The sequence below is a fragment of the Hemicordylus capensis genome, chromosome 10, assembly GCF_027244095.1.
Source record: "Hemicordylus capensis ecotype Gifberg chromosome 10, rHemCap1.1.pri, whole genome shotgun sequence".
NCBI classification, from domain to species: domain Eukaryota; kingdom Metazoa; phylum Chordata; class Lepidosauria; order Squamata; family Cordylidae; genus Hemicordylus; species Hemicordylus capensis.
The window spans coordinates 3,569,480-3,582,473 of record NC_069666.1 but is presented as its reverse complement, the minus strand read 5'-3'; positions in this window follow the sequence as shown (position 1 = coordinate 3,582,473).

The following is a 12,994-nucleotide window of genomic DNA, read 5'->3' as shown; positions in this document are numbered from 1 at the left end:
CCGGCACGGGAACACTGATGGGTGCCTGCCCATCACTGTGGAGATCCCCACAATGTGTTATGCACTCGTGCGGTGCATTATGGGTAGGGTTGCCACGTGCCCCAGAATTTAGGGGAGCCCCCCAGATTTTGGCTCCTCCACCCGGCTGCTAAGTTCCACCCGGATTTACACGGATTTCCAATGTGCTGCCCGGATTGCCCGGATTTTACTCTGGATCCGATCACATGGGAGGGCAGAGAAGGAGGGGGAAGTAGACACATCTGTCAAATAAATAAATAAATAAATAAATAAATAATGCAAATTAGCTGCTGCATAATTTGCATAATATGCAAGTTAGGCCACCCGGATTGGGGGATTTTGACCATTTGGAACCCTAATTAATAATCCGGGGCCCAGGATGATGCATCCCGACTCCCACACCTCCATGCTGCCCATGGCAGCCGCAGACCATCTGGGCACCCAGACCCCCCCTCCCAGGTCGTCTGCGGGGAAGGCAAGCTTCTGCTGCCTTCCCTGGAGCCCGCCCTCAAGCCCCCGAACGTGAGAAAGGGCTCCAGAAGTGGCATCGGTCCATGTGGTCATCATAACCTGATTTCCTCCACCTCGTGGCATCTGCAGGGATGTTCGGTGTGGAAGATTTCAAGTGATCAGGGACAAAACCACTTTTCCTCTGGCCACTTTTAAAAAGTCTCTAAAGACACATTTATTCACCCACGCTTTTAACCCGACTTGTGGTTTTAAATTGCTTTAAGGTTTTGATTCCTGTTTTGATTTGTTTTATGACGATGTAAGCCGACCTGAGATGATGATGATGATGATGATGATGATGATGATGATGACGACATTTATATCCCGCTCTTCCTCCAAGGAGCCCGGAGTGGTGTACTACATACTTGAGTTTCTCTTTCACAACGACCCTGTGAAGTAGGCTAGGCTGAGAGAGAAGTGACTGGCCCAGAGATGAAAATCTGGGATGATGCACAAATAAGATAGATAGATAGATAGATAGATAGATAGATAGATAGATAGATAGATAATGGGGGTCCGGGCTAGGAGGAGAGAAAGCTGTCTTATAATGAGTCAGAGACCTGGTCTGCAGCTTCCGATGTTCCTGAGCACTTGGTAACTGGTATGCAGGGGTGTTGCTACAACTGAATTGGCGGGGCAGGGAGGGGACGACACAAATGCCCCTCGGTCCTTGAGAAGGGGGTCCTCCAGTTCCACGGGAGCCAGCTTTTTACTCTTCACAGTTGAAGTTGCGTGAATATATGAGGTGATTGTAGTAGCTATATATGTTAAGAAAATGTTTTGGAGCCAGGGGGATGCGTCTGAGCAAGTCTGTATTTGTGAAAGGGTCTGCATGCATGGGGCGTTTGTGTGATATTCTTTGCCGAGGAGCAAGAAGGAGGGCGTGCCGAGAATGTTTTTTTCTTCGCCGTGTCCTTACAGTTCTTTGGCCTCAAAGACATGGATGGCGGAGGAGAAAGTAGGGGCCTAGAGCCCCTTCTTTGCTTCTTGTCCCAAGGCCCACTCCATAGGAACATAGGAAGCTGCTTTATACTGAGTCAGACCATTGGTCCATCTAGCTCAGTATTGTCTACACTGACTGGCAGCAGCTTCTCCAAGGTTGCAGGCAGGAGTCTCTCTCAGCCCTGTCTTGGAGATGCTACCAGGGAGGGAACCTGGAACCTTCTGCTCTTCCCAGAGCGGCTTCATCCCCTGAGGGGAAGATCTTGCAGTGCTCACACACCAAGTCTCCCATTCAAATGCAAACCAGGGCAGACCCTGTTTAGCAAAGGGGACAATTCATGCTTGCTACCACCAGCTCCCCTCCCTATGGACTCCAGCCTTGCTATGCCCCTGCTGGTATAGGAAATAAGAAGCAGATCGTTTGAAATTGCCCGCTGAAAAGAAGCGTAGTTGTTTGCTTGTAAAATGTGGCTCCCCAGAGATCCAAGAGGCACATCTGAGCTGATCAGCTACGCAGCACTCGCTTTGAATACTGGGGTACAGGGAGGCCTCCATGGACCATGGTGGTGGCGGGGCGGGAGAAATCTGCACCTGCCACCACTCGGTTATTTATGTGCCTTAAAAGTGTCACCTTCAACTAGGCCACGGGCAAACATCAATTAGAATTTTTATGTGATGAGCAACAAGCCAAGACGGGTGACAAGCCTGGAGGCCATTTCTCTCGATATTTTCTTATTTATTTACAAAGCATATGTAGGCCTCCTGACAGGTACCAGTGGGGCTTTCTGGGAAATGGAATATATTATTTCAACTTCACAGGCTCTGTCAGCCATTCTGCAAATGCTTTGACCTTAGTATGCATCTTACCTGAAATGTTTGGGGAACCGAGGGCCCTGGGGCATCTTGCCTCATCTGGGAGGGGGTTCCTAAACAATCCAAGCCCCCTCCTCGGGAAATCTGTTCCCCACAAAAGAGCCACATCCACAGCCCAAAGAACATAGGAACATAGGCAGCAGCCATATACTGAGTCAGACCCTTGGTCTATCTAGCTCAGTATTGTCTACCCAGACTGGCAGCGGCTTCTCCAAGGTGGCCAGCAGGAATCTCTCTCAGCCCTATCTTGGAGATGCTGCCAGGGAGGGAACTTGGGACCTGATCCTCTTCCCAGAATGGCCCCATCCCCTAAGGGGAACTGAGAGCCAAACGACATGCTACTTTGGAATGGCGCAACTGGAACTCTCAAATTCATTTCCTTATTTATTTGTTGCATGTATATTCCGCTGTTCCTCCAAGTAGCCCAGAGTGGAATACATGGTTGTATTTATCCCCACAATAAGCCTGTGGGGTAGATTAGGCTGAGAGAGCAGTGCCTGGCCCAGAGTCACCCAGTGAGTTTCATGGCTGAAGGGAGATTTGAACTCAGGTCTCCCTGGACCTAGTCCAGCACTCTAACCACTACACCATGGGTGGTCACAATATATGGCTATGATAGCCCTCTACACATATCTGAAGGACTAGAGGGAGGAGTGGACTTGTTTTCTGTTGCTCCTGAGGACTAGAACCAAGGGGTTGACATTACGAGGACGCAGATTCAGGCTAGGTTAGGAGGAGTCTCCTAACCGTAATTGCTGTTTGACCATCACTGTTCTCTCTGTGTGTTAGCTGGGGGTAGTTGCCAATTCCTGGAGTCTCCAGACCAATCCTGGAAGGTTACCAGCTCTGTCTAAATCTATTCATGGAGTTTTCTTCCTCAACATGTTTCCCAAGATCAAGCCATCAAAATCTGCAGGGTTGCTCTCAATTGTTACCTGGAGGTGGAGACCATCAGGCCATTTCTGGAAGGCTGGCAACCTTCAGGAGAACAGAGCAGAAGTCTGGAAGTGAGGAATGGTCACCTGGAGCATCCCAAGCTTGCATGCCCGGAAGTTGTCGGCTACAGCTCCCATTGTTGTTGTAGTCCCATTGTTGGACTACAACTCCCAATCAGGTTGTGGTTGATGGACCGCGACTTCCAGTCAGGCTGTGGCTGGTGGACTACGATTCCCAATCAGGCTGTGGCTGATGGACTACGACTCCCAGTCAAGATGTGGCTGATGGACTATGACTCCCAATCCGGCTGTGGCTGATGGACTAGGACTCCCGATCAAGTGACTGATGGACTACAACTCCCAATCACAATGGCCTTTGGGATGGCCATTGTGGTCCAGCAATGTCTAGGGACCCAAGGTTGAGAACCCTTGACCTGGAGCATTCATTAAGAGGTCCTCCCTTCCCAGTACCTTCCACTACTACTGTTGTTTGCCATTTAAAAGAAATGGTAAGACATTTCAAAACCAGCAAGAATTCACAGTCCTCGCAGTTGTCTTTCCACCCATCTCTCTGGAATCTCTCGGCAGCTATCGTCCCGTCTCCCTCCCCTGCTGCCACAACAGCCCCTTGAGCCAGTCAGCAGGATATGAAGTGCTAGAAATAAATAACTAGCATCGATCTGCAGTGAGGTCAAAAAGGGCTACTCTTTTTTTCACTGTGCAGGGAACATTTCTGGGGTGACCTGCAGTGCAGGGCGGGACACTTACTGCTGTTCGAAAAACAAAACTTGACAGTCCTCTTGGAACTGGACATTTCTTTGGACCCTGGCCATTAGATACAGAAAGAAGAACTGTATGCCATTGTGAACTGGGTGGATATTTCCCCCTTTTCTCTCCCCGGTTCAGTATGGTTTGCATTGCCTTCTGCTGGCAAATGCCACAAATGGCTTCAGTTCAATTAATCAAGAAAAACAGGCCCAAATGATGGACAGCTTGTGCAGGTGGGATCCTGACAGTCACATTAATGCCGCCCCTTAGTTTGGATCAAGGCTGCAGTGTGGGCAGAGGGACTGAGTAAGAGGAGAGCTGGTCTTGTGGGAGCAAGCATGAATGGTCCACTTTGCTAAGCAGGGTCTGCCCTGGTTTGCATTTGAACAGGAGACTACATGTGTGGGCACTGTAAGAGATGCCCCTTAGTGGATGGAGCCACTCTGGGAAGAGCATGTAGGTTCCAAGTTCCTTCCCTGGCAGCATCTCCAAGATAGGGCAGAGAGAGACTCCTGCCTGCAATCTTTGATAAGCTGCTGCCAATCTGTGTAGACAATATTGGGCTAGATGGAACAAGGGTCTGACTCCGTAGAAAGCAGCTTCCTATATTCCTTTGTTCCCATGGACAGCCCAATTTTATTTCTCCCCGTGCCAATTCCCTGACTCACAGCCCAGCTGCAGCTTATGGTAGCCACAAAGTGGGGAACAGATAGGTATCCACACATTTCCCTCTCTGTGGCTTAAGAATAATTCTAAGGGCACAATCTGAATTGGGGTGGAGTTCAGGGAGAAAGAGTTAGATCCCCCTACCCCTGCAGTATATCCCCAGCCTGGCCTACTTCAGCCTAACTAAATTGTAAAAATTAAAAGAAAATAAATTCCCCTTAGTCTTCTCCGGATGAAATATTAGGACCTGGTTTCCAGACCCCTCAATATCTTGATTGCTGTCCTCTGAATTTGCTTTTGGGAGTACAATGAGAGGTAATCTTAGATTTTCCTCTGTGCAATGTGTCAAACAGTACAGTAAGCATTCCCTCTCCTCACAAAACCAATAACTCAACAAGTTTGGGTCAAACCCCATCTCTTCAAACATCAAAACCCTGAAAATCAAACCCAAGAGACATTTTCCATTGATTTATGTGAAATTTCCCACAATGCCATTTGCATGGGCAATTGCAGATGGATGGGAGAGGGGGTATGTGTGTGTGATTTTTACAGCTGTAACATAAGCACCGGTGACTGGCATTTCCCAGAGTTATCTGCTTAAACTGAATCCAGCTGTTATGAAATAATAGATTCTTTACACCCGCCAACAAAATTCAGAAGATTTCATTAAGAATGTATTAGATCAAGTCCCTCAGCTATCAGGGCCTTCGTGATAATTAAATACCCACAAATGCACCGCGGTGAATTTGCTCCCGGTAATTTGCACGGCAGGAAAAATATAATTATTCTGACAAATAATTAGCTCTGGTGCCATGTGCTCCTTTTCAGACCGGGCGAGCAAATTCCTTCCTGGGATTCCGCATCACACATTAAGCACTTAATTAATTGAGACACCCTGCCTATTAATAATACAACATGCTGGATTCAGGCGGATGTGGCCTGTGAGAATTGCGGGGGGGGGTGCTTCATTTGCATGCATTCGTAAGACCCCCTTCGTGTTGCATATTAGTGTTGAATATCGTGTCCCAATGAGTGTTAAATATCATGTCACAATGAGTTGATACAAGCATTTTGGTGGAGATGTGGTAGTCCTCCAATTTTACTCATTCTACAATGGTTTTTAGGATTGACCATCAACAGGATCCAGCAGTCAAGAAATACGCTGCATACAAGCACTTGGTAGGGTTGCAATGAAGGCCTTGGAAAGAAGGATACTGAGATGCCGTGACGTGTCTGCACCTACAAAGATTAGAATCGTTTGGACAATGGTTTTCCCCATTGACACTCTGTGGATGCGAAAGCTGGACTTTGAAGAAGCAAGATAGAAAAAGCATTGACGCTTGTGAACTTTGGTGCTGGAGAAGACTTTTGAGGAGACCATGGACAGCCAGGAAAACAAACCAATGGATCATAGAACAAATCCATCCAGAATTTTCACTCCAGGCACAAATGACCAGGTTCAAACTATCATACTTTGGACACATGATGTGAAGACCCAGCTCCCATGAGAAGTCCATAATGCTGGGGAAAGTTGAAGGTAAAAAAAGAAGAGGACGACCAGCAGCAAGGTGGATGGACTCGATGATGACAGCAATGAATGCACCACTGAGAGGCCTTAAGGCCAAGTTGAAGACAGAGCATCCTGGAGAGAATCTATGTGGTTGCTAAGAGTCGACACCAACTTGACGGCACTTAATCAGTCAATCAATAATGGTTTACGTGTTGCATTGATTTGGCTATTGCTTCTGGTTTGTCGTGGATGGTTTTTGGTGTTCTAGGGGAAAATATTATTAGCCAACACCAGGCTCCACATTACAAGAAAAGTAGCCAGCTTGTTCATTTCTGCCATCAAAGTACGTGGCAAGCTGATATAATCTGTCTAATGGTTCTGAATTATTCAGAGTCAATGGGGCCTTTCTCACGATCAAGTGTGAGGGAGGCCAGGCAGGCGAGGAGGGAGCTTTGGGAAGCTTAGATTACTTCCCACGCAGACGGATCATCCTGTTGGTGCAACAGCAGGAGAGAGGGCCTGCCCTCCCCTCTTGCCTGTGGGCTCCCCAGAGGCATCTGGTGGGCCACTGTGTGAAACAGGATGCTGGACTAGATGGGCTTTCTTGGGCCTGACCCAGCAGGGCTGCTCCTATGTCTTTGGCAGGGATGCTTGTTTTGAAAATGGGAGGGAGAGCTTAGTGAGTTAAAACATGGCAACTGTTACCAGGTACTTTAGATTGTCAGGAGGCGTTCTGTAGAGTCCGTTGGAACTGTCAAGGAGGACAAAGAGACTGAAGGATAGTAAACTGTAACTGATCGGGCTTTGAACTGTGCATGTCTTGGAAAGGACTGTCTTTGGTTTGGTTTGCTTTTGTTTTTCTTTGCGAAAGAATAAGTCCTCTTTATTTAAAAAAATATTTGGACTTTCTCTACTGGAGCAACACCCCGTGCCTACAGCATTTCCCTGCTATCAAGGGCAGTAGATATTATAGGAGAGGACTATTGAAGATAAGTGATGGCAACAGATACAGGAACCTTCACGGGGGTATGGTCAGAAAAGAGCGACACAAAAATGTCATCTGTACAATTAGAGGGCTAGAAACATTCCAGATATCATTTGGGTTGTTATTGTTTGCTTATTGAAACCACTTTTTAGACATTTGGCGGCAGGAGAGAGAGCGAGAGAGAGAGAGAGAGAAGCTAGAGGGAAAGGAGAGAGGGAGGAACCTTTATAAATGTGAATGCTGCTTTTTCACGCACACAAATTTAGCATCTTTCATTCCACCCTAGTCAATAAAAGTGTGGGAGAATCCCCCAGCTAGAAGGGGGCCTGGAAGCAAACACAACCAAACCCCTTTGACATCAGGGCCTTCCTGAGTCTTTTCTTCTCCGGCACACATTTGTCTTTGAAAAAACCAGGGTGTGAAAGAGTGTGTGACAGCACCGATCCTTCAGACAGGCTTGGAGAGCAGCTCAGAAGCAGCCGAGTCTGCCAAGTTGCTCAGAATGAATGCAAAAAGACAGGAGGACAGTGAAGAATGCCCACTTGTACTCAGCGTCCAATATCTTATGGGAAGGCATCCATTTCTCAGCATCTTTGCTCCAGAGTTTGGGACAAGAATACTGATGAATCTGTGGGAAAAGCAAACGCCACACCCCAGGGTGCTGGGCAAAGACCTCAGGAGGCTGAGAATGCAGCAGCATGGCAACCAGCCTTTCTTTTTGCCCCAGCAGCCTTTGGCAGAGATGTCTGCAGGCAGGTCCGGCCTGCCCACTAGGCAGACGTAGGTGGTTGTCTGGGGCGCCAGTTCTTGGGGGGGGGGGGCGCATAAACAGTGCCAGAAAAGAACACTGCCAATGAGCCTTTCTCGCCTTCTTGCATTGCACCCCTGAACTACTGCACGGTGGTGTAAATCCTGCACCCTGCTCCCCAAAGGGACACACATTCTGCACCCCAAAATACAGTCTTCTTTGCTCATTACAACTCAGCCCATAAAAAAAAACCCAGCCAGTCTCATAGGCTGCACTTGAATGTGAATTGCCGGTCTCAGCATTCATTTCCAAAAAGAAATGGTCTCAGGCTGGATTTCCAGATTAACAGAAGCATCTTTTCATCCCCACAACAGAGTTGTGCCCCCATAACAGACTGGGAACTCTCTGCCACTGGATCCTCAAAGCAGCACGGGCTGGAATTCAGCCTCATGAATGAACAGCCTGAGTGGCTCATGTTAAAGCCGGGGCTTTGCACTTATTGTTGTTTATTGGCGGGGGGGGATTCAAATTCTGTTGCAAAAAGGGTTCTCATCCTGTAGACTGGGCCATCCCATTTTTGGCGCCTTTTTTGGCAAAAATCAAATTTCACCAAGGAACTAGGAAAGCCTAGGGATGGCCCAGTCTACGGGATGAGAACCCTTTTTTGCAACTGGCTATCATGTTTGGTTTATCTAGGGACAGAAAATGGGTATGAAGATTATCAGGGGAATAAAGCATTTTTCTTAAAAAGACAAAGAGTGTTCGTTCTGTGGGGATCTGTGGAACCTTTAATGCAGGGGTTCTCAAACGTGGGTCCTCAGATGTTGGACTAGAACTCCCATCATCCTCAGTCTCTGCAGCAGGGGGTGATGGGAGCTGTAGTCCGACAACCTCTCTGGGGACCCACATTTGAGAAATCCTGCTGCAACTCTTAAAATGGGTGAGTGGCGTTTTCTCTGCTCAGAAATTGTCCATGTCTGTAGCTGGAAGGCAAAAGGTGCTTTGAGTTGGAAGGAGATGCCATTTTAAGACGTCTGTTCTCCACGGTATATCCTATATGAAAAGAACATTCAGAAAAGAGACAAAAATACCTCCTAACTAGCATCACTTGTGAAATGCCTGGAGAGGACCTGTGGAATGTCACAGCTGAAAACTGTATTTCCCATGCAAATGTGACATTTCGTGATGCCCAGTAGAAATAAGCTTCACCAGGGTGAAACATTCCACAAGAAACACACATTCTCCCTCCACCCCCCAAGTAAATGTCTGCCGCTTCACAGAACATGGGTGGGGGGGAGAGATTTTCTGGGAGATCATTGTTGGACATGCAAGGAAAACATGGCCGGATCTTCCCGTTTGAGCGATGGTATTGCAAGAGAAAAGGTGGAAGCAAGCCAAGCAATGGTCGAATACAGACATCTGCTGATATCGTACCAAGGATATCTTAGAGAAGGGGAAAGGGGTAAGAAAGAGGGGTTGGAGCACCTTCCCTAAGAGAAAAAGCTAAACCATTTGAAGCTGCTGAGTTTAGAAACACTATGAAAGCAAAGGACACGTTAGAGGTTGATAAAATGAAGCATGGCAGGTAGAGAGGGCAGTTTTACTCTCTCTCTCTCTCATTATACCAGGAGGGCTCACACAGGGAAATTGATGGGCAAGACCTTCAAGGCAGAGGACGTGCCTCTTCACACAATGAGCAATTTATTTCGGGGATTTATCGCCACAGGATGTGGGGACTGCCACTCATTTAGACGGCTTGCTTAAAATGGCCAGGCAAATTCTCGGAGGGGAGGCCTACCCATGACTACTAGTTCGATGAGAGCAAACTGGAACCTCCATATTCAAAGGCAGTCTATCTGAGGATGCCTCCAGCAGGAAAGAGGGCATGCCCTCAGCTCTTGCCTATGGGCTCCCCAGAGGGATCTGGTGGGCCAGTGTGTGAAACAGGATGCTGGGCTAGATGGGTCTCCTTTGGCTTGATCCAGCAGGGCTGTTCTTATGTTCTTATGGCTGTCTCCCATCCAAATGCAAACTGGACAGGCCCTGTTTAGCAAAGGGGACAATTCATGCCTGCTACACCAAGACCAGCTCTCCTCCCAAACCCCAAGTTACCAGATGCAGCGCCATGGGTCCATCTAGCTCAGTACTGTCTACACTGACTGGCAGCAACTCTCCAAGATTCCAGATAAGAGTCTCTCCCAGCCCTACCTGGAGATGCTGCCAGGGAGGGAACCTGGGACCTTCTGCCTGCCAAGGAGATGCTCTGCCACTGAGCCAGTGTTCCCTCCAACAGGGATTCCCAGATGTTGTTGACTATAACTCCCAGGATCCCCAAGCAAAGGCCATTGCAGCTGGGGATTCTGGGAGTTGTAGTCCACCCTATCTGGGAATCCCTGTTAGAGGGAACACTGCCCTGAGCTATTTCCCATTCTATAGACAGCACCCAAAGTTGGGGGAATTCTTTGTGCAACAGGAGCAGGACCCAAAGGGGGTCGACAAATACATCTCTGTGCACAGAGGCACTCTTCCCCCGGGACTTCCAGGCAGAAGAAGTCCGGGACCTCCACACCCCCTGGGTTTCCCCCCCCACTCCCAAATCCTGTTTGGTCTGTCCCCGGTGGTGGGGTCGCCCCCAGGCCACACTGCTGGCCCATACCGTGCCGGGCAGACGGGCGTGACTGTGACCTGCACTGGACAGCCGAGTGGGACCTCTGCTTAAGAGACAGAGCAGAGAGTTGGGTTAGGGTCAAAGCCAAAGGCTTTTAGGTCCATGCTCCAAAATTACCTAGGTGCACCTTTGTCTGTGCACCAAGGTTTCCTTTGGTGGGACCATAACAGAGCCCTTCCAGCCACAAGCCCATCACTCACCCAGCCAGGTGCAAAGCAACTCACTCCTTACTGCTTGGGCCCTGGCCGACAGAAAATCTGCTCCCGGTGTGGGACAGCAGAGCGCTCCAAGAGAGGAAGAGCGGCCTCTATTGATGATGCCTCTGGGTTAGGAGGGCATTTGCTTCCCACCAGGGAGTCCCTTTCCCGCCCCAGACAACTGCTGCATCTGACATTTCCATGGGAAGGGAAAGCCAAGGGGGAGGGGAGGCTGGGAGGGGGGGCGAGCAAGGAGCTGGGACTGCGACATAAAGAGAGAGACATGAGTGAGAAAAGGCGGAATTGACGCCCGCCGGGGCACCAAAGTCCCCATCACTCGTGTTCTTTGGCATTCCCCCTCAACGTGCCATCCAAGAGAGGCAGCACAATTGGGACATTCATGAAAGACGAATCGGGGCTTGGAGGGGACCATAAGCAGCATCTATGGAGGGGTCTCCTTCTTTGCCAAGCTCTGAAGGGGAGGGGCCCTCACCCTGAATGTAAGGAGCGGTAAAAGGCAATGGAAGCAGAGGCCACATACCGAATGCTCGGATCTGTGTTTGTACTGGCTCTCTCCAAGAAGCTGCCCTTGCCTCAATCCAGCTTCCTGAAGTGGTGTGGGAAAGTCAAGGTGTGAATGAATGAATGAATGAATGAATGCTTCATTATGGCCACTGACTCAACGTCACCGCAACAAACCAAACAATAAAGATAGTGCAAGTAGTGCAAAACACCGATACAACTCAGATCAGATCAGGCCTGAACTTACTTGCGGCCGCACAAAATTCGGCCACACACGGTGTTGTAGATACACAGCGATCAGCTGATTAAAAAGTTGTATAGCCATCCTCCGTTCTAACAGGAATGTTTGATAAAAGGGGGGAGAGAAGAGAAATACGGCTATCTCTGTAAAAATTAGCAGTATGGAAAAATATGTCACAGTTTCGTTGCCCTGCCCACAAGGAGAGATTTGACTGTTAATAGGGATTTTATGGTACCTAATAGCGCAGCAGGGAAATGCGATGACTAGCAAGCATGAGGTTGCCGGTTCGAATCCCCGCTGGTATGTTTCCCAGACTCTGGGAAATGCCTATATCAGACAGCAGCGATATAGGAAGAGGCTGGATCTCATGGCAATGGTCAACCTGCCCTGAGCCATTTTTGGAAGGGTGGTATAGAAATCAAATGAATGCATGAATGAATGAATGCATGAATGAATGAACCCCTCCTGTATTCTACCAAGGACAACCACAGGGCTCTGTGGTCGCCAGGAGTCGACAATGACTCAACGGCACACTTTACCTTACCCTCCAGAACAGCAGATGGGAGCACGTTAAATTGTGCAAGGGAGAAGGCCCTTCTCTGGGACAACAAGGTAGTTAAATTCATTAAATAGTGGGCTGGTTTAGGGTAATTCGTGAAACTACCAAGAAAGTTTCTTGCAGAGATTCGTGCCGGGTTGCTCTGCTTTTCAATGTCTGCTGCTATACATTGTTTTATAAGCCCTTTAGCAGCATCAAGGCCCAGAGGCATTAAAAATGGAGGGGGGAGTTCAAGGTAGCTTCTACAAGGTCTGTCTCTCCTTGTTAGCCCCTGCTAACTGGGCAAAGAGGCACCTTTTTAACGCGGTGATTCTCTTTATTTAGCAAGAGGAGAGCAACTGGCCCTATCCACCCCCAGCACAGGACCTCCAGTGACTGTTGCTGGTATCTGTCTTATGTTTCTTTTTAGAATGTGAGCCCTTTGGGGACAGGGAGCCATCTTTATTGATTAATTAATTTAATTAATTAATTATCTGTGTAAACCGCTTTGGAAACTTTTGAGGAAAAGTGGTATATAAATATTTGTTGTTGTTGTTGTTGTTGAGAAAAAATGGTTTTGGTTGTTTTGTTTTGTTTTTTGCATTGAGGAGACCTGGGTTCAAACCTGCTACAGATTTGCTGTTGGGAGAGACACTGATTTTAAGTTTTAATTCACACCTCAACTGCCTGGGGAGGGGGGGCGGGCGACATGATACCATTTTGACTACTTGACTCTGGCAGGGGATGAGAAAACAGCTTGAGTTTTGCCGACAGCTCAGTTTGGAGGCATTTTCTGGATGGAACTGATGCTATTTCAAGAATCATACAGACAGTTTAGGCCTGCCTGTGCCCCATAAGAACATAGGGAGCTGC